The sequence below is a fragment of the Bombina bombina genome, chromosome 2 (genome assembly GCF_027579735.1).
Source record: "Bombina bombina isolate aBomBom1 chromosome 2, aBomBom1.pri, whole genome shotgun sequence".
NCBI classification, from domain to species: domain Eukaryota; kingdom Metazoa; phylum Chordata; class Amphibia; order Anura; family Bombinatoridae; genus Bombina; species Bombina bombina.
Genome location: NC_069500.1, coordinates 72407986 through 72427940, shown reverse-complemented (window position 1 = coordinate 72427940; position 19955 = coordinate 72407986). Strand labels below are relative to the sequence as shown.

Genomic DNA, 19955 nt, shown 5'->3' with positions numbered 1-19955 from the left:
AATGACCCCTTTAGTCCCTTCAAAAAAACGTTATAATTGCATCATTCACTGAATAAACAAAAACGTTTTTTCCTAACAGTGTCACCAATAACTAATGAGCCCTTCATGCAAGCTGAAATTCCTATCCAAGTGTCTGAATACAGCTTACCCTTCCCTTATGGGGATATTGCCAGCCTTTTCTAGAAATAAGACAGTCTGCCTAGAAAAAAATAGACTGAACATACCTTAATGCAGTTTAGCCTGCAAACTGTTCCCCCAACTGAAGTTTTCCTGTACTCTTCAGCCCTTGTGAGAACAGTAGTGGATCTTAGTTACAAAATGCTAAGATCATCATCCTCCTTGCAGAAACTTCATCCCTTTTCTGCCAGAGAGTAAATAGTACTCACCGGTACCATTTAAAATAACAAACTTTTGCTTGAGAAAATTCACCACACTCCTCTTTGCCCTTCCTAGCAGTTAAGCAGGCAGAGAGAATGACTGGGGGGTGGAGCTAAGGGGGGAGCTATATAGGCAGCTCTGCTGTGGGTGCTCTCTCTACCACTTCCTGTAGGGGAGGAGAATATCCCACAAGTAAGGATGAATCCATGGACTCAATACATCTTACAAGAGAAATGTAGTTAGGTTGCGGCGACATTGGGGGCGGCAGATTAGGGGTTAATAACTATAATGTAGGTGTCGGCGATGTTGGGGGCAGCAGATTAGGGGTTCATAAGTATAATGTATGTGGCGGTGGTGTCCGGAGCGGCAGATTAGGGGTTAATAATATAATGTAGGTGTCAGCGATGTCGGGGGCGGCAGATTAGGGGTTAATAAGTGTAAGATTAGGGGTGTTTAGACTCGGGGTTCATGTTAGGGTGTTAGGTGTAGACATAACTTATTTCCCCATAGGAATCAATGGGGCTGCGTTAGGAGCTTTACGCTGCTTTTTTGCAGGTGTTAGGTTTTTTTCAGCCGGCTCTCCACGTTCAGCCAGCTCACAGCTAACGTAAGCAGCGCTCGTATTGAGGTGAGATGTGGAGCAAAATTTTGCTCTTTGCTCACTATTTTGCGGTTAACGCCGGGTTTCTAAAAACCCGTAATACCAGCGCTGTTTGTAAGTGAGCGGTGAGCTTAAACTGCTCTTTAGCACCGCACAGATTCTAACGCAAAACTCGTAATCTAGGTGTATGCAACTTTGTGGGTCAGTATTAGTGTGGATAAACATGTCAGATAAATAAAAATATTTAAAATACTAACAGAATGAAGGAATGAGACTCCCAAGACGTCATAAAACTTAAAATTATGCTTACCTTATAATTTTCTTTTCTTCTGACGGGGAGAGTCCACAGCTGCATTTATTACTTTTGGGAATTCAGAACCTAGACACCAGGAGAAGGCAAAGACACCCCAGCCAAAGGCTTAAATACCTCCCTCACTTCCCTCATCCCCCAGTCATTCTGCCAAGGGAACAAGGAACAGTAGGAGAAATATCAGGGTGAAAAAGGTACCAGAAGAATAAAAAATGAAATAAATGGCTGCCCCATATAAAAACATGGGCGGGAGCTGTGGACTCTACCCGTCAGAAGAAAAGAAAATTATCAGGTAAGCATAATTTAAGTTTTTCTTCTTAAACGGGGAGAGTCCACAGCTGCATTCATTACTTTTGGGAAACAATACCCAAGCTAGAGAGGACACTAAATGAAAAAAAGTGCGGGTAGACGAGGTGGCCGATTCGGAGGGCACCACAGCCTGAAACTACCCAAACACCTGACAAAAACTGTTTTACCAGAAAAAGAAGGATAAAACAAGAAAGGACCATCAGTTAAAACCAGCAAGGCCCTAGATAGAGACAGCTCAGAATCAGTAGATTCCACCGAGCACAAAGCCTCAGAGGAGACAAGTCCCGCAGGCTCTAAGCCCACACTTAAACTTACCCCCGACCCGAGGGAAGGGGACCTCCACATACCTCCTGAAGGGAAGAGGAAGAAAAAGAAGAACTCAACAAAATATCTAAAGACCAATAAACTAAAAGGAACCTTAGCCGAACTCAGAGCGCGAAACCAGAGTTGCATCAGGACAAAAACGCATAGAGAACTGACTCCACCGACTGAACAGAGAGAAGGGAGGAAAAAGCCCCTACCCCTATCTGAACGGAAGTCCAAGGTACCATGTAATGTCCCAACCCTGGAGACCTACAGAGGCAAGGTAGACCCCATCCCTCACAAAGCGTGCAATCCGCACCTGTGAAAGAGCGACTGAAGGATAAAAACCACTTAGCGTGCTCCAGATGAAGCCACAACAGAAGTCAAGCAGATACCAGCCGTTAACACTAGTCAACTTGCTAGGAACTGCACAAGGACTCCCACAGAGGAAAAATTCCAAAAGAGTGCAGACACCCACTCCCTCCCAGGAAAAACAAGGAAGTAGGAGAGCCTCCAAAACCAGCAGAGAAAACCCCCTGCTGAGGAAGGAAACACAGCGAAACCTCCCCTAAGGAGGGATTACAAGATCTAGATAAGATACGCGGTCAAGGCTCAACCGAGCAGACAGACCTCTGACCCCCTATACGAGGCAACGGACTCAGCACCAAAGCAACTGGCAATGTCCGAAAGCAGGGAAATAAACAATTCCCCGGACCACCGAGATCCTCAGTAAGGAAAAAAGGAGAACTAAATTGAATGGTACCATGTGTAGAGCAAACTCCACCATTTGCTAACAAGACTGCCATGCTAACCAACTAAGCTATGACAAAACATAGGACGAGCTTGGGCTCCAGGACCCAGACACAGATCCTTTCCCTACAAGAGGGGACACTATTAGGTCAAAAAGATACAACACTGAAACAACAGTGACGGCACAATACCAGAATCCAAGCCTTCATGACATCCTGCACGCAAGGCAGGGGGGACCCCACTGCACAGAGGAAGACCTCCGGGGCACTAGGTGGATTCTGTGGTGTGCCCCAATCTCTCTAAGGGGAGGAGAAAAGCAAAATATAACCGCTCACCCGCCCACAGGAGTGTGTGGCAGGAGACAGACGGCAAAGTCAATACTGATTGTAGAGGAACCATCCGGCTGCAACAGCTGGCCCAGTAGAAAAACAAAGCCATTGAGCACACATTTAAGGTGCAAACTCTGCAACAGATTGCGACTGCAATCTCCCGCTTGCTAGGCAGCTAAACTACCCATCAAGCTATTTCTAAGTCTCCTATAAGAGACAAACAAAACCACCTGAAAGGACAAGTGGAAGTCTCAGAACCGGAAGGACTTAACCACCCAGGACCCATCTATGAGATCCGGTCAGACATCCAAGACAAGAACATGTCCGGAAAACTGGACATCTGGAAACTGGAGCTGGCCACAAGGTATTAACCCCTGAGAAACCATAGGGATACCTCATACGGAGAACCGTACCCTAGAAGATGCAACCACAGCCACATCCAAAAGGTCCTTGGACACTGGGCATTCACTAAGCATCCCAGAGACAGAGAGCATAACTCCTAAAGGCTCGAGGGACAACACCAAGTCCAATACTAAGGAGCAGACAAGAAATAGAACTCAAAACTAGATAATCCAGTTTGAGAAGATAAAATAGTCTCCAAACAATCCTTTCAGGATCAACCTCCCGGAAACCCCCACAGCTCAAGGAATTAACGATGGACGAGCCTCACAATTCCTGGCGAGCGACAGATCAAACCGAGACGTCTTAAGTAAGGGCAGCTCCATAAAAAACGGAGACAAATGCATTCTCCAGAGCCCCAAAAACATTGGAGCAGACGAGAAACAGTAGAAGGAAGAAAAAAGGCCATAAATGCCCAAACTTCCCGAACAGATGACCCTCCAACCAGCCCCAAGAAGGGTAAAAAAGAAGCCTAAGACACCTCGACCCCTTAATTAAGAGTTACTGTCATCAAGGCTTCAAAAATGACAATCCAATAAGAATACCATAGAGGAGATTTTAAAAAAAAAAAAAAAAAAAAAAAAAAATCGCCCCAACCTGGTACCTCCGATGTCCAAGGAGTCAGCTAAACCTCCAGTCCCATTGGCAATGGAGAACCCTAGCTCCGAGGCCAAAGGACCGCCAGAACCGCCAGAGTAATCTATAGCAGTATCCACTTCTGGAACCCCGCCAACAATCAGGAACAGGACAATGAGGACAATCCCTCTGATGTCCAAAACGAGAACCAGCCTTGACGTCTAGGAATGAAAAGGCTCCCTCTACCATGTTTTAGCCCTGCAAGGGGCAGAGCCTTAAAAAATTATTGAAAACTCATGGATGTTCCTCTCCACTCGATTTGAAGAGAAACCAGAGTATAACAAACTCCTCATCCGAGTGAGCAACCCACCACCCAACCAGGTCAGCCAGTTATACCAGCACCACGTGGATGATATAGACAGAAATTGGCGCCCGACCAGAACCAGCATGCTACATAGGGCACTCGGAACTGACCCAGGCCACAGAAAAGTCGAAAGGAACAAAAGGAACTATAGACATAACAATGTACTAACACCTTAACATGCAGCTTCCGCGGGACCAGCCAATCAGAGACCCCATTCTCCGGAAGCTCAGAACTGGAATAAGATACCCCAAAAAGAAAGGTAAATTGAAGACAAAGGAGATTAACTTCATCCCCACACGTCTAACCCAGCTTGCCGTCTGGAACAGAAGACCGAGGATCTCTCAACCCATTAGGATTGGGATTCTCCAGCACTGCCAAAACATGCCACAATAGGACATGAAGGTGCGCCAGTCCATAACGAAAAGCAAGACTTACCTCCGCCGGGGCAACTGACGAGCCTGACCCAGAGGGTTGGGCCCCTGAAGCTTCAAAGGAAACTGCTTCCCCAGATGGCTGATCTGACCCAGATGATCCCACGCCTGATGATCCCTGGTTAACAGAATACGGACAGTATCTTAGCAACACCTCCCTCCCTGGAAGCTGTAAATGCGCCAACGCCAAAGATATGGCCATGCGGAACCATGCTGTAACCTCTGGAGGAAACAAGCCGCCTTTAGGCATTAGGGACACTTGCTTGTGTAGCTAAAGAAGGTACTAGGGCACACGCCTCACAAGACATGATATCCCCAGGGGCGGATGGCTCAGTGGACTCTAAGTTCCCTGTTGCGGGAGAAGAGAGCACTCTAAAGCAGCATTCGGAACATAACTGATGGGCATGGATTACCTGGGTCATTTCATAGTCTTCGCAAGAAGTAGAATCTGAATCAGAGACATCCGTCTCCAAAAAAATCAGAATCCTCCATAACTTGGTGATAGAAATTAGGGATAGAAAAAAATAAAAACGGCACCTTACACCCCCAATGGCTGGGGCACTCACCACCTCCTGTGACCCAGACAACTAGCGAAACAGACTCTCTTCGTCACCACGCAGTCAGGAATATGGAAATGGAAAACAGAACGTGATCACGCCTAGTCACAAGGTACACCGTGCAGGCCAGAGAAATGTGCGCCATGGCCACAAGGGCCACGCAGCCTGACAAAAAACATAATTTATGTAAGAACTTACCTGATAAATTCATTTCTTTCATATTAACAAGAGTCCATGAGCTAGTGACGTATGGGATATACATTCCTACCAGGAGGGGCAAAGTTTCCCAAACCTTAAAATGCCTATAAATACACCCCTCACCACACCCACAAATCAGTTTAACGAATAGCCAAGAAGTGGGGTGATAAGAAAAAAAGTGCGAAGCATATAAAATAAGGAATTGGAATAATTGTGCTTTATACAAAAAAACCACCACAAAAAAGGGTGGGCCTCATGGACTCTTGTTAATATGAAAGAAATGAATTTATCAGGTAAGTTCTTACATAAATTATGTTTTCTTTCATGTAATTAACAAGAGTCCATGAGCTAGTGACGTATGGGATAATGACTACCCAAGATGTGGATCTTTCCACACAAGAGTCACTAGAGAGGGAGGGATAAAATAAAGACAGCCAATTCCTGCTGAAAATAATCCACACCCAAAATAAAGTTTAACGAAAAACATAAGCAGAAGATTCAAACTGAAATCGCTGCCTGAAGAACTTTTCTACCAAAAACTGCTTCAGAAGAAGAAAATACATCAAAATGGTAGAATTTAGTAAAAGTATGCAAAGAGGACCAAGTTGCTGCTTTGCAGATCTGGTCAACCGAAGCTTCATTCCTAAACGCCCAGGAAGTAGATACTGACCTAGTAGAATGAGCTGTAATTCTCTGAGGCGGAATTTTACCCGACTCAACATAGGCAAGATGAATTAAAGATTTCAACCAAGATGCCAAAGAAATGGCAGAAGCTTTCTGGCCTTTTCTAGAACCGGAAAAGATAACAAATAGACTAGAAGTCTTACGGAAAGATTTCGTAGCTTCAACATAATATTTCAAAGCTCTAACAACATCCAAAGAATGCAACGATTTCTCCTTAGAATTCATAGGATTAGGACATAATGAAGGAACCACAATTTCTCTACTAATGTTGTTGGAATTCACAACCTTAGGTAAAAATTCAAAAGAAGTTCGCAACACCGCCTTATCCTGATGAAAAATCAGAAAAGGAGACTCACAAGAAAGAGCAGATAATTCAGAAACTCTTCTAGCAGAAGAGATGGCCAAAAGGAACAAAACTTTCCAAGAAAGTAATTTAATGTCCAATGAATGCATAGGTTCAAACGGAGGAGCTTGAAGAGCTCCCAGAACCAAATTCAAACTCCAAGGAGGAGAAATTGACTTAATGACAGGTTTTATACGAACCAAAGCTTGTACAAAACAATGAATATCAGGAAGAATAGCAATCTTTCTGTGAAAAAGAACAGAAAGAGCGGAGATTTGTCCTTTCAAAGAACTTGCGGACAAACCCTTATCTAAACCATCCTGAAGAAACTGTAAAATTCTCGGTATTCTAAAAGAATGCCAAGAAAAATGATGAGAAAGACACCAAGAAATATAAGTCTTCCAGACTCTATAATATATCTCTCGAGATACAGATTTACGAGCCTGTAACATAGTATTAATCACGGAGTCAGAGAAACCTCTTTGACCAAGAATCAAGCGTTCAATCTCCATACCTTTAAATTTAAGGATTTCAGATCCGGATGGAAAAAAGGACCTTGCGACAGAAGGTCTGGTCTTAACGGAAGAGTCCATGGTTGGCAAGATGCCATCCGGACAAGATCCGCATACCAAAACCTGTGAGGCCATGCCGGAGCTATTAGCAGAACAAACGAGCATTCCCTCAGAATCTTGGAGATTACTCTTGGAAGAAGAACTAGAGGCGGAAAGATATAGGCAGGATGATACTTCCAAGGAAGTGATAATGCATCCACTGCCTCCGCCTGAGGATCCTGGGATCTGGACAGATACCTGGGAAGTTTCTTGTTTAGATGAGAGGCCATCAGATCTATCTCTGGGAGCCCCCACATTTGAACAATCTGAAGAAATACCTCTGGGTGAAGAGACCATTCGCCCGGATGCAACGTTTGGCGACTGAGATAATCCGCTTCCCAATTGTCTACACCTGGGATATGAACCGCAGAGATTAGACAGGAGCTGGATTCCGCCCAAACCAAAATTCGAGATACTTCTTTCATAGCCAGAGGACTGTGAGTCCCTCCTTGATGATTGATGTATGCCACAGTTGTGACATTGTCTGTCTGAAAACAAATGAACGATTCTCTCTTCAGAAGAGGCCAAAACTGAAGAGCTCTGAAAATTGCACGGAGTTCCAAAATATTGATCGGTAATCTCACCTCCTGAGATTCCCAAACTCCTTGTGCCGTCAGAGATCCCCACACAGCTCCCCAACCTGTGAGACTTGCATCTGTTGAAATTACAGTCCAGGTCGGAAGAACAAAAGAAGCCCCCTGAATTAAACGATGGTGATCTGTCCACCACGTTAGAGAGTGTCGAACAATCGGTTTTAAAGATATTAATTGATATATCTTCGTGTAATCCCTGCACCATTGGTTCAGCATACAGAGCTGAAGAGGTCGCATGTGAAAACGAGCAAAGGGGATCGCGTCCGATGCAGCAGTCATAAGACCTAGAATTTCCATGCATAAGGCTACCGAAGGGAATGATTGAGACTGAAGGTTTCGACAAGCTGTAATCAATTTTAGACGTCTCTTGTCTGTTAAAGACAGAGTCATGGACACTGAATCTATCTGGAAACCCAGAAAGGTTACCCTTGTTTGAGGAATCAAAGAACTTTTTGGTAAATTGATCCTCCAACCATGATCTTGAAGAAACAACACAAGTCGATTCGTATGAGACTCTGCTAAATGTAAAGACTGAGCAAGTACCAAGATATTGTCCAAATAAGGAAATACCACAATACCCTGTTCTCTGATTACAGACAGAAGGGCACCGAGAATTTTTGTGAAAATTCTTGGAGCTGTAGCAAGGCCAAACGGTAGAGCCACAAATTGGTAATGCTTGTCTAGAAAAGAGAATCTCAGGAACTGATAATGATCTGGATGAATCGGAATATGCAGATATGCATCCTGTAAATCTATTGTGGACATATAATTCCCTTGCTGAACAAAAGGCAATATAGTCCTTACAGTTACCATCTTGAACGTTGGTATCCTTACATAACGATTCAATAATTTTAGATCCAGAACTGGTCTGAAGGAATTCTCCTTCTTTGGTACAATGAAGAGATTTGAATAAAACCCCATCCCCTGTTCCGGAACTGGAACTGGCATAATTACTCCAGCCAACTCTAGATCTGAAACACAATTCAGAAATGCTTGAGCTTTCACTGGATTTACTGGGACACGGGAAAGAAAAAATCTCTTTGCAGGAGGTCTCATCTTGAAACCAATTCTGTACCCTTCTGAAACAATGTTCTGAATCCAAAGATTGTGAACAGAATTGATCCAAATTTCTTTGAAAAAACGTAACCTGCCCCCTACCAGCTGAACTGGAATGAGGGCCGTACCTTCATGTGAACTTAGAAGCAGGCTTTGCCTTTCTAGCAGGCTTGGATTTATTCCAGACTGGAGATGGTTTCCAAACTGAAACTGCTCCTGAGGACGAAGGATCAGGCTTTTGTTCTTTGTTGAAACGAAAGGAACGAAAACGATTGTTAGCCCTGTTTTTACCTTTAGATTTTTTATCCTGTGGTAAAAAAGTTCCTTTCCCACCAGTAACAGTTGAAATAATAGAATCCAACTGAGAACCAAATAATTTGTTTCCCTGGAAAGAAATGGAAAGTAGAGTTGATTTAGAAGCCATATCAGCATTCCAAGTCTTAAGCCATAAAGCTCTTCTGGCTAAGATAGCCAGAGACATAAACCTAACATCAACTCTAATAATATCAAAAATGGCATCACAGATAAAATTATTAGCATGCTGGAGAAGAATAATAATATCATGAGAATCACGATTTGTTACTTGTTGCGCTAGAGTTTCCAACCAAAAAGTTGAAGCTGCAGCAACATCAGCCAATGATATAGCAGGTCTAAGAAGATTACCTGAACACAGATAAGCTTTTCTTAGAAAAGATTCAATTTTTCTATCTAAAGGATCCTTAAACGAGGTACCATCTGACGTAGGAATGGTAGTACGTTTAGCAAGGGTAGAAATAGCCCCATCAACTTTAGGGATTTTGTCCCAAAATTCTAACCTGTCAGGCGGAACAGGATATAATTGCTTAAAACGTTTAGAAGGAGTAAATGAATTACCCAATTTATCCCATTCTTTGGAAATTACTGCAGAAATAGCATTAGGAACAGGAAAAACTTCTGGAATAACCGCAGGAGCTTTAAAAACCTTATCCAAACGTATAGAATTAGTATCAAGAGGACTAGAATCCTCTATTTCTAAAGCAATTAGTACTTCTTTAAGTAAAGAGCGAATAAATTCCATCTTAAATAAATATGAAGATTTATCAGCATCAATCTCTGAGATAGAATCCTCTGAACCAGAAGAGTCCAAAGAATCAGAATGATGGTGTTCATTTAAAAATTCATCTGTAGAGAGAGAAGATTTAAAAGACTTTTTACGTTTACTAGAAGGAGAAATAACAGACAAAGCCTTCTTTATGGATTCAGAAACAAAATCTCTTATGTTATCAGGAACATTCTGCACCTTAGATGTTGAGGGAACTGCAACAGGCAATGGTACATTACTAAAGGAAATATTATCTGCTTTAACAAGTTTGTCATGACAATTATTACAAACAACAGCTGGAGGAATAGCTACCAAAAGTTTACAGCAGATACACTTAGCTTTGGTAGATCCAGCAGGCAGTGATTTTCCTGTAGTATCTTCTGGCTCAGATGCAACGTGAGACATCTTGCAATATGTAAGAGAAAAAACAACATATAAAGCAAAATAGATCAAATTCCTTATAAGACAGTTTCAGGAATGGGAAAGAATGCCAAATATCAAGCTTCTAGCAACCAGAAGCAAATGAAAAATGAGACTGAAATAATGTGGAGACAAAAGCGACGCCCATATTTTTTAGCGCCAAATAAGACGCCCACATTATTTGGCGCCTAAATGCTTTTGGCGCCAAAAATGACGCCACATCCGGAACGCCGACATTTTTGGCGCAAAATAACGTCAAAAAATGACGCAACTTCCGGCGACACGTATGACGCCGGAAACGGAAAAGAATTTTTGCGCCAAAAAAGTCCGCGCCAAGAATGACGCAATAAAATGAAGCATTTTCAGCCCCCGCGAGCCTAACAGCCCACAGGGAAAAAAGTCAAATTTTTGAGGTAAGAAAAATATGATAATTCAATGCATAATCCCAAATATGAAACTGACTGTCTGAAAATAAGGAAAGTTGAACATTCTGAGTCAAGGCAAATAAATGTTTGAATACATATATTTAGAACTTTATAAATAAAGTGCCCAACCATAGCTTAGAGTGTCACAGAAAATAAGACTTACTTACCCCAGGACACTCATCTACATGTTTGTAGAAAGCCAAACCAGTACTGAAACGAGAATCAGTAGAGGTAATGGTAAATATAAGAGTATATCGTCGATCTGAAAAGGGAGGTAAGAGATGAATCTCTACGACCGAAAACAGAGAACCTTATGAAATAGACCCCGTAGAAGGAGATCACTGCATTCAATAGGCAATACTCTCTTCACATCCCTCTGACATTCACTGCACGCTGAGAGGAAAACCGGGCTCCAACTTGCTGCGGAGCGCATATCAACGTAGAATCTAGCACAAACTTACTTCACCACCTCCCTTGGAGGCAAAGTTTGTAAAAACTGATTTGTGGGTGTGGTGAGGGGTGTATTTATAGGCATTTTAAGGTTTGGGAAACTTTGCCCCTCCTGGTAGGAATGTATATCCCATACGTCACTAGCTCATGGACTCTTGTTAATTACATGAAAGAAAAGGCTGTTATGTACCGATATAGCCACGAGACCAAGTGTCACTACACATTAGCAGAATCCCACTGAGACCCTGACTTCTTTGTTTACATTATATTTACACATCGAAGTAAAATGAAATAATCTTACCGGAATCTATGCCGTGGAACAGGAACACGGCCCTTCAAATGTGACAGCCTCACTTCTGACATGGACTTGAGTGAAGAAAGCAGGCAGTGAAACTCGTCAATGCTGATTGCTAAGGAGCTGTTAACATGAGTCGGGATGGTTTCGAAAAAAAACCGGACTCTAACATTCATCCATGCTCTCACTGAAAGGCTGACAGGATTACTTAAAACCCCAGTCCCATTTCGAAGAGTACTACCCTCCATAAGAGACTATCTTAAATCTTCTTTAAGATCTTCTTAAAACTTTTGACACTTCCCTGCCAACCTCCTGTGACAAAAGGCAAAAAATTACTGGGGATGAGGGAAGTGGGGGAGGTATTGAAGCCTTTGGCTGGGGTGTCTTTGCCTCTTCCTGGTGGCCAGGCTCTGAATTCCCAAACGCAATGAATGCAGCTGTGCACTCTTCCCATTTAAGAAGAAAAAGGTCTTAGTGTGAAGAATGAAAAAAGGTAAGTTAAGTATTCACTTGAAAACTGCCATCACTGAGCAGATGAAAATTGCAGCTGCACATATATGTGGCCTACTGGTGGGCATTTGTCAGGTACAGAAAAAAAAGACCTAATTTATGCTTACCTGATAAAAAAAATTTATTTCTTGGCAGTAAGAGTCCACAAAATCCATTCATAACCTATGGGAAATACTTCACCTGGCCACCAGGAGGCAGCAAAGACAACACAAACAAAGCATTAAATATCCCTCCCACTTCCCTTATCCTCTCAGTAGTTCAAGCTGAGGATAAGGAAAAGGGGTGGTGTCATAAGACAGCCGCCACTACATTTAATCGGGGCGGGTACGTGAACTCTCACTGCCAAGAAAGAAAATAATTTATCAGATAAGCGTAGATTATGCTTTCTCGCTTTTTTTTGGAAACTATTTTTATTGAGGTATTTGCAATTTACAGTAAGAGGCAAAGAAACAGAAACGTAGAATCAGTAACAGGATAATAACCCGTGATACATTGCACAATTAAGGAGGAGCATGGAGAACTAACAGCAAGCAGGGGATCAGCGCCCGGCATATTTAAAGGGACAGTCTAGTCCAAAACAAACTTTCATTATTAAGATAGGGCATGTAATTTTTTTTTTTAATCAAAAATTTTTATTGAGACAAATGCACAGGTAAAACAATAGTGCTGTATCAAGATCACGAGTACAAGTCATTAATAAATCAGTTTAACAAATAAACTAGTAAACAAGTATGAACCACTGAAAAATGAGATATAAGAATATGCACAATATATAAAACCAAGGGTCTCTTTTTTTTTTTAGGGGTTTAGCGTAAGATATATTGCAAGTAGCTTTTTCAATAATAGGTGGTGAGGCAATAGTAAGGGGAGTTATTTAAAGAGAAAATGGGAAAGACTTTGAGTGAGGAGGAGAGAAATCGAGGTTTCAGCTACTTGCAAAATGGGTTGAGTGTTATTATGTTGTGGGAAAAGGGGGATGGCAGCGGGCCAGAGCCGCTTAGGTTAAAAACAAAACGGTAGAGGATCAAGAGATAGTAGTAGTATGTCAAAAATATCTGTATAGTGAATTGTATTAGAGGAGATGAGAAGCTTGGTGGGGAGGATGGAAGGGGAGAGGAGGAGGGGGCGGAGCCAATAAGGTGTCGCCCACAATAAGATGGGCGTGAGGATCAACTAAAGGGTAAAGGAAGAGTAGATAGGAGTTTCTGTATAAAGAGAGTAAGTAATCAATAGGAGCTAGGGAAAATGAGAATGAAGTATAGGGTGTGATAGAGGTGAGAGGTGTCATATACGACACCCCCCCAGTGACAATAGGTGAGTTAGTCGGACAAGAGCAGGGAGGTATGGGTTCGCTGGTGTACTTACAAGGGGGTGTGGATGAGGAAGAGAAGAATAAGTATGCAAAGAAAAAAGATAATAGGAGGTCAATTATGGGGACAGATAATATGAAGAGGGTATATAAATGGTATCAGGAGGTATCTAACAGTTGTCACAAATATTTTCTATGAATAACAGACCATTACATAGTTAGCTAGGAAGAAACCTGGAAATGAGACTAAATCTCTATACATTGTTGACCTCGTACACCTGCTGTTCAGTAAACAGATAAGTGTCCATATTGAAGGTTGTCTTCTCAGACATCTGAGGAACACTAGATTCTAAGGTTCAGTGTAAGGAAGGAAAAAAAAAGTAAGGCACATAATAATAACAACAAGTACAACTTTAAACACTGTGTATGAGGAAAAGGAGAAAAACAGAACAATAAACATATAAGTGTAGAACCAAGAGCTAAAGTAGGGTAAGATAAGTACCCGTTTGTGAGCTCTCAGTTTACCTGTAAGGAGACTGACTTAAAGGATATCTTGCTGGTGAGGAGTGAGGAGAGAGGGGTGAAGAGAGAGTAAGATATGTACCCGTTAGTGCACTCCTCTCTTCCTTGTATGTCTCCAGTCTATTAAAGTCACAGACTTCTAAGCAAAAGAGCGGAGTAACCAGACCATGGTATGAGTAAAGAGGGACCAGTGTCCTGTTAGGTCTGTTCTGACTCCTGGTGTTGAGAGGTTAAATTCTGAGAGTGCCATGTTGGGGTTAATGTGTTAAAGCCACTTATGTTCCCTTGGGTCTTGGAGAGTGAGTCAGGAGCCCTCGAAAGTTCCAGGGTGTTCAGCAGCTTCATGCCCTGTTCCAAGGAAGAGATTATGTGGGTGCGGTCCTGGAGTTGGACAAAAAGCTTAACGGGAAATCCCCATCTGTATTTAATTTTGTGGTGTCTGAGGGCTAAGGTGAACTGGTGAAAAATTCTCCTCTTAGCTAGCGTGTGTACAGAAAGGTCCGGGAAGATTTGTAAATCTTGGTAGGGTTCCTTGAGGGGTTTGTTGGTGAAGGAAGCTCGCATAATTTTCTCCTTTGTGGTATAGTAATGTAGACGTATAATAACATCTCTGGAGGTGTCAGGAGTAGAGTTGCGGGGGCGCGTGGCTCTGTGAGCTCTATCAATTAGGAGGTCTTGATCAGCTGTTGTGTTTAGGAGAGTCTTGAATAGAGAGGTCAGGTAGTTCTGAAGATCTGAGGAGGCTACACTTTCAGGTATGCCTCTAATCCGAAGATTATTGCGGCGAGACCTGTCTTCTAGATCAGCAAGTTTGGTCTCCAGGTCTGAGATTTGTTCCGCCAGGCTCTGTGAGTAAGATAAGAGGTTGGAGTGGTCAGTAGCTAGATCTTCGTGCTTTTTCTCTAAAATCTCTGTCCTCTCACCAAGTGAGGAGATTTCTCGCTTCAATTCACTCACTGACTGGCGTAATTCCTGTCTGAGAGATGAGTAGTGAGTGTCCATTTTATCAGTTAGTATTTTAATGGTTTCCAGGAATGTAGACTGTGATAGAGCTGCTTTGTCTTTGCGGGAGACATCTGGCCTAGTATGTTCTGAGGTCAGAACTGTTGAGTCTCTGGAATCCTCCTCCGACAGATCTGGGTCTGACTGTTGTTTGCTATGGAAGTGGTTAGTGAGAGTCCTCTTGGGATTTTCTTGGTGTTTCGGTTTCCTTTTGACTGAGTGTGCCATGATGTAAGGAATCAAATATCAGGATTCTAGGGATGAGTGTTCCTGTTATGGTTGGCAGCTGGGGGGGTGAGAGGTCGACACCTCTATGGCATAGAGCCTTAGCCCTCCATTATTTCTCTAGGTTTTTGACTGAAATTGAGTATAAGTATTAGATTTTTAGAAAGTAGGGTATACCAGCAAAGAGAATCTCAATAGATATATAAATGGATGACAGCCCCTCTCCTGGGGCGATGCCACCTCTGGGCGAGACCGGTAAAAGGAGAGTGGATATGACCCGCAGCAAGTTGCCTGCGGGAAAGGGAGGAGAGGTGTCTCTGTCACATCAGTCACTGGAATATTAATCAGCAGCCTGCTATGGAGCTGTATACTTGGTCAGTTTGTGGGTGTAGGGCCTCTGCACGAAGAATGCAAGATAGTCCTTGGGGTCTCCAATTGTAATCTTTCTTTTGACTTTCTAATCCTCCAAGGTATGGTTAGGGAAGAATGTTATGTCTGGTCTTAGGCTGCAGTTATGGATTGTATGGGTATGGTCTCCTGTGGGGTCTGGGTAATAATGAGGGTAGTCCCAGAAGTACAGGTGTACAGACTATGTGGAGCAAAAAAGAGAAAAAAAAAAACTTGGTTCAGCAGCCCTCCTGTGTGAGGAAATACGTTCTGAGAGCTGCTTCTGGTCAATGCTGTATAGGCCACTATAAAGATAAGCAGTTATCTGAGGCTGTAATGGTGCCCTTATTACAAATATGCTGCTGGGTTTTTATGGCAAAGTTCTAAGAAGCCTGCAGAATATATGAGAGTCCCCAACACAGAATATTAAACACTTATTGTAGAGTCTCAATTGTGGCTTCTAGCCTGCATAGTAGATCTCTCTTACCCAGGTCTTAGGATCGTCAGCCGGACCCACAGGAGAGTCAAAGGTCAGAGAAGCGAGCAGAGGACTTCAGGTGGCCCCTAAGGAGAGGCGCTGAGGTGAGAGGAATCCTCCGAGTAGCAGAGGGACACCCGGATCACGCTGCGGTGCTGTGTAAGGTACGGCTGTGAATCCAAGATGGCCGCCGTTCGCGGGTTTTCTCTCAGCAGCGCAGCAAGTCTCCGAGAATCCCAGGTGGTATGCTGCAATCACTCCGGTCCCCGGCTAGCTACCGGAGGTACCGGAGAGTCTGAGGAAACAGGTATGGATTGGCACTCTGCGATACTGCGTTGTTGCTTCGTTGCTTCCTAGGAGCAGTGCTGAGGGTATATATGAGTAGCGGACAAAACGGTGGAAAAAAAAGATAATTAAAAAAGAAAAAAAAGAATAAGCTAAAGGGGCTGTATGACTAAGGGGGCAAATGGGATAAATTTGAGGGGGTTTATCTAATTGTAAAAGGGATTTTAAGTGGAAATAGGCTGGTTAGTAGTGGGAGCTCCAGATCCACACATCCAGCCGGCTCTGCAGTTGGCTCCGCCCCAGGGCATGTAATTTTAAACAATTTTCCAATTTACTTCTATCACCAATTTTGCTTTGTTCTCTTGGTATTCTTAGTTGAAAGCTAAATCTAGGAGGTTCATATGCTAATTTTTAAGACCTTGAAGGCCACCTCTTAGCTCAGGGCATTTTGACAGTGCTCATGCACCTGGAGTTCATATGAGCCATATGAGCCAGCACTGATTGGCTACAATGCAAGTCTGTCAAAAGAACTGAAATATGGGGGCAGTTTGCAGTGGCTCAGATACAAGATATTCACAGAGGTAAAAAGTGTATTAATATAACTTGGTTATGCAAAACTAGGGAATGGGTAATAAAGGGATTATCTATCTTTTAAAACAAATATTCTGGTATAGACTGTCCCTTTAATAAAAGAAGATGAGAACTGTAGGGAAAAGGGTGATTATTCTCAACCCTTAGTCCTTACTAGAAGATGTAAAAGTTCCCGTTCTGAGCTTGAGCTTTTTCTTTTCCTTTTCATTTCTTAACGTGTCTCTGGTTATACCTTTTTTGTCCATATGTTATCTGCTTTGATTTCAGAGATATTATAGAAATCGATGTGCTACTGGGAACAAAGTGTAGCACCTTTGGGTAACGTGTAACAGTAAACACACAACAAAAAAACAGAACAAAATATAATAAACTCTTGAATCATACATGTTGTAAGTTGCAAGTGTACACATTCCTACAGACTATTGGCATGTCTAATCTATGAAAGATGTGAGTGAGAAACCTAGAGAGGGGGAAAGAGAGCAGCCAGTTGGCAAAGACATCAAGGGGGGGGGGGGAGATATGCAAGCAGAAAGGAGGTAAGGAAGAGCTGCATAGCCTCAGTATCGCTGTAATATGACTCGTTCTGTTATGATCAAAAGTGGGGTCCTATCCTCCAGGACCACACCACAGTCCCATCTCGTGCAGCTGAAGTTTTGAGTCCTAAAGATAATATTGTTCCGATTGGAGCAACTCCAATACTTGAGCCATCCAGCCAGTTTTTGTGGGAGAGAGTTAAAGAGTAAAATCTCAGGACTATTCGGGATTAGCAGCTCAAGTCTATCAGACACAGCTCACAACACCTCCAACCAAAATGTTTGTAAGCAAGGACAAAACCACCACATATGCAAGAGTGTGCCTATACATCCTCATCCCCTCCAACACTTATTGCTAAGGAAGGGATAAAATCTATTTAGTCTAAGGGGTATCAAGTACCATCTGCCCAATATCTTATAGTGCATTTCTTGAGTTTTGGCAGAGACAGTGGCTTGCCTTGCTACATTGAATGACTAGAGCCATGATGCACAATCAAATAATCTGCCCAGCTCCTCATTAAAAGCCTTTGCAAATGTGGGTAGCGAGGTGTTGTGGGACTAAAAGTAGTTTATATAGGGGAGATACATGCCTGGATGGTGTGGGTCATGGTGCATAATAGTTCAAAGGGGGTGAGTTCCCTGTTCAGTGCTAGTTTTTGTGTATAGGTGGATATATAATAGAGTAGTTGGGCATATCTGTATCAAGAAGAGACGACAGACAGCCTGATGTTTCTCCCTGTGTTGATCTGTGAGATACGCATGCTTATAGAATCTATGATAATCTCCAGAAAGTTCACTGTCGTGTAAGGGGTGAGAGAACTCTCTTCCAGATTTAACTTCCAGCCATGAGTCAGAAGATACCAGAGTAACTTCTCTGTGTGAGATGTTGCTAAAATGTAAAGATGGTGTCTGAACCAAGACGATGTCCAAGTATGACGCTATGGAGATCCCCTGTAGTCTCCCTCAAGAAAGGAGAGCCCCTAGAACAATTGTAAAGATACTGTGAGTCGTAGCTAAACCAAATGAAGCACTATGAATTGGAATTGCTTCTCTAGGAACGCTCCTCCTTGGAAATGAGAAGGGGTTTAAATAGACTCCCGTCCCCTCACCCCAGAGGCATGGGGACAACTCCTCCCATAGATACCAAATTGTCTACACAGCGTAGGAAAGCTGTTCTCTTGTCCAGCTTCTCTAAATCCTTGAAGGGAAGAACCTGCCACATAGAGGGCGAAATCAGAAAGTCAGACCATAGAAGAGATTGAGTACCGGTACTGTAGATGAAACCGCTTTCTAGATAAAGAATAATCATGATCAAGCACTTGAAAATGCTAATCAATCAGCAGACATGTTTAGGTTCCATATAAAGAATAAGTATGTTTAAAACACTAGTAAAAGAAATAATTATGTCTAAAAACTGGTAAAAAACCCCATCAAAGATGGTCTTCTCAAATATACAAAAATAAGTATTTTAAACCCTGGAAGTGATGATAAACCACCAAATGTGTTTAATTACCATAAAAGAAAGTAGTATATTCAAGCACTAGGAGCTCTAAAAACCACCAGAGATGTAAAGTGTCTGCATGAAAAATAAATATGTTTAAGCACTTTTAATGCTAAGAAACTATCCAATATGGTTATTTCCATATAAGAAATAATTAAGCATTGATAATGCTAATCAACTACCAGAGATTTCTTATTTTCTATACAAGAAATAAGTATGTGTAAGCACTGGTAATGCTATTAAACCACAGATATGTATGTTCTCTATATAATGAGATAAGTATGTTAAAACATTGGAATGTTAAGTATTTTATAAGTAACAAATAAGCATGTTTAAGGATTGGTAAAGCTAATAAATCACCAGATATGCTTACTTTCAATATAAGAAATAAGTATGTTTAAAGTACTGGTAATGCTGATAAACAACCAGGCACATTTATTTTCTATATAAGAAATAACATTTATGGCTTACATGATAATTTAATTTCCTTCTTGGCAGTGAGAGTCCACGAGAACATTCATAACCTATGGGAAATACTATTCCTGGCTACCAGGAGGCAGAAAAGACACCCCAAAAAAGGCTATAAATACCCCTTCCACTTCCCCTACCCACCAGTAGATCTGCTGAGGATAAGGAAAAGTGAAGAGAGATATAAGGGGTACAGAGGTGCAAAAAACAATTCCCGTCACTACACAGCATTCGGGCGGGATTGTGCACTCTCACTGCCAAGGAGGACATTAATTTATCAGGTAAGCATACATTTTATTTTCTTTCTATTGGTAGTGAGTCCACGAGAGCATTCATAACCTATGGGAATGAATACCCAAGTTAATACCCAAGTTGTGGAATTCACCAATGTTCAGGAGGGAAAAAGTAGGGAAGGCAGTCCTAAGTACTATGCACCACCGCTTGTAGAACCCTTCTCCCAAAGGATACCTCCGCTGAGGCAAAAACATCAAATTTGTAAAACTTTGTGAAAGTGTGTGAAGACCACATTGCAGCCTTGCAGACCTGCTCAACTGAGGCCTCATTCTTGAAGGCTCAAGTAGTAGACACCACACAGGTAGAATGCGCTGTGATTCTCGACGGGGGCTCTTGACCCACTTTCCCTATAGGCCGCACTGATCAGACTTCTCAACCAAAAGGAAA

General features: G+C 42.4%; 1 protein-coding gene and 1 pseudogene across 1 annotated transcript in view; both read right to left on the bottom strand.

The window, feature by feature from the left end:
• Nucleotides 1–19955, bottom strand: part of ME2 (malic enzyme 2) — a 204076-nt gene that overhangs the window by 21676 nt on the left and 162445 nt on the right. The window lies entirely within an intron of this gene.
• LOC128650642 (uncharacterized) lies at nucleotides 4210–4294 on the bottom strand (annotated as a pseudogene).